This window comes from Capsicum annuum, unplaced genomic scaffold, assembly GCF_002878395.1.
Source record: "Capsicum annuum cultivar UCD-10X-F1 unplaced genomic scaffold, UCD10Xv1.1 ctg3236, whole genome shotgun sequence".
NCBI classification, from domain to species: domain Eukaryota; kingdom Viridiplantae; phylum Streptophyta; class Magnoliopsida; order Solanales; family Solanaceae; genus Capsicum; species Capsicum annuum.
This window is the reverse complement of record NW_025839065.1, coordinates 17,180-19,924: the sequence shown is the minus strand read 5'-3', so window position 1 is coordinate 19,924 and position 2,745 is coordinate 17,180. Positions and strand designations below refer to the sequence as shown.

At 36.9% G+C, this 2,745-nt stretch overlaps 1 pseudogene; it reads right to left on the bottom strand.

Moving 5' to 3' along the window:
- Nucleotides 1-838: 838 nt before the first annotated feature.
- On the bottom strand, nt 839-1,472 carry LOC107839909 (annotated as a pseudogene).
- Nucleotides 1,473-2,745: the final 1,273 nt, after the last annotated feature.

The window sequence follows — 2,745 nt, the reverse complement described above, 5'->3', positions numbered from 1 at the left end:
TTTTTTTCATTTGATCCTTGAGAACAGATATTATTTAAGTTACATGAAATTAGATTTTAATGGAACAATTTAGACGTCAAAAAAAGGTGGAAAGCTAGTTGACAATTGTGGTCACATGATGGGTGTCGACTGTCGCGGGCGGTGTCTCCAAGGCAACTCCAACCAAGAATTGCTCTCCTTACATTAATTTAACAGTGGTTAAAAAAAAAGAAAATGTGAAACAGGAACAAAAAAAGAGAAAAAATAAGCATATTTTAGGGAGAAATTATTTTCTTGTTTGAGGTTGTAGCAATGTTGCGGCGGTGGCTCCAGCCCAAGAATCGTCCTCCTTACATTAATTTAAGAAAAAGTAAATGTGAAAAGAAATCTTTTTTTTTTTTTAAAAAAGAACATTTTACAGAGAGATTATTTTTTTGTTTGAGGTTTGTAGCAATTGTGCGACGGTCACAAAATCTTCCTCCTTATATATATTTAAGAAAAATTAGATGCAAAAAAAGAAAAAAGAGTACATTTTAGTTAGATATTATTTTCTTGTTTGAGGTAGTGGCAATAGTGAAAGAGCAAGAGATTGATGGTCGCATATTGATCTTGAAAAAGATAAGAAATTAAAAAAATTGAGACCTTTCCTTTTCTGAAAGGAGAGTTTACTCCGCCTGAGCTAGGCCAGCGAGTGTTACTTAATACGCATACTTCATAAGAGATTTAAGAATTCTTTAGAATATGACCAAATTAACGTATTAACATTAAAAATGGAAGGAGATAAACATAAGAACTCACACCAAACTTTATTGACACGTACCCCAAATTAAAACAACAATATTGCAAAGGGCCGGGCAGCCGGGAGGGTCATTTATATAGATATTAATAATAATAGAACAAAATGAGACAATGCAGGTTAAGTTTAGCCTAGTTTTGCCTCTTTGTGAATCTCAAGGGTAACATCACACTGTGGAAGAGCAATACAAGTTAGCACATATCCCTCATCTATTTGGTCATCATCAAGAAAGCTATTATCAAATTGATCAATTTTTCCACTAACAATTTTACCAGCACAAGATGAGCAAGCACCTGCCCGGAATGAATAAGGAAGATCATGTCCTGCTTCCTCAGCTCGATCAAGAATGTACACAGCTTCTGGGCAATCAAATTGTACTGTTCCTGAAGGTGTAACAAGTTTCACTTTGTATGTAGCCATGCATGCAAGTGATCATTTTGCCACCATTTGCTGATTTAAGCCCAAAGAGTGCTTCCCCAACATTTGGGATGGGCTTAAGGCTCGTCACAACTGGTTTTCTTGGCATGAAGGAGGTACTGATCATGGTAGCTGAGATAATACTAGCCACGATCTTGGGGTTCTTAATGACACTACAAAAAATGATCTAAATGCGGGGTTTATTTGTGGGGTTATTTTAACCCCTGTAAAATCATATTAAATATAGGGGTTAAAAGATTCCCGCTAAAAATTATATATTTATGGGGGGTTTTAACCCCCCGTTATCCACCCAAAAAAAATAGCGCCAACTCAAAGAATATTTTCCCTCTTTTTCCCCAATATTCTCCAAAATATTTCACTCTCATATTTTTCCCCAGTTAGAGTTGATAGGATACTCTCTTAGATCTCTTTGAAAAGCCATGAATTTCTCTCCGCCACCGCCACAACCACAACAACAGCCACCGGCACCACCGCCGACCGAGCCTCAGACACCTTTACAGCCACAACCACCACTACCGCAGCAGCAACCTCAAACAAAAGCGTCACCAAAGCGCCCATAGCAACCAGAATCCTCCCCAAACCCAACCACCCCTTCCGCCACCGAATCCAAAGACAAAGACGTCACTCCCACCACAACCATCTCCTCCCGCCTTACTGAACCTGAATTCGTCTACATTCCCAGCTATTCCCGTAAGTACCCTTCTACTTTTCAGCTCATATTTCTGTATTTTAGGGCGGAATTGATATAAATGATTCATGTAATTGATTAATTGATATTTGGTGTTGTTTTTTTAGGTTGGTTTTCATGAAATAACATTCATGAATGTGAGGTTCGTTTTCTTCCTGAATTCTTCGATGGAAGGTCACCTTGTAAGAATCCTAAGACATACAAATACTATAGTAATACCATTATTCGTAGATTTAGCGATAACCCCACTAAAAAATCACCTTTACTGAGGTTCGCAAGACCATTGTTGGAGACGTGGGTTCATTTCGTGAAGTTTTCAATTTCTTAGAGACATGGGGTTTGATTTTTAGCATTTTTTTTAATTTGAAGTTGGATTATTGAAATTACACACTACATGTTTGTTGAATGTAAGTATAGTATTGCCAAAATCTACATCATCCGTTTCAGTTTGTTTGTTCGGTGTTGACTTTTCACATAGTTTAAGAAAGTCATGTTATGAATTATTAGTGCCAAATCTTCCTTTTCTTCCTCGGTTCTATGTTTTCGGAAGTTAATGGTATAGTGATGTTGTTGAATTAACCAGGGGACTAGAATACCTCCATGAGAACTGTAATCCCCTATAATCCATAGAGATCTCAAATTATCTAATGTTCTACTGGATTCCGACTTCAGTGCAAAGGTAACTTAGCAATATAACCACATAGATCTCACTCATTTACTTTTCCTTTGTACGCATTTTGTATGTTTTATCTTGTCTGAGTTGGTCAACTTTTACTTTGATTAGCTTTCTGATTTTGGCCTTGCTAATGCTGGATGAAATTTGAGCAAGAGCAATGTAAAGTAA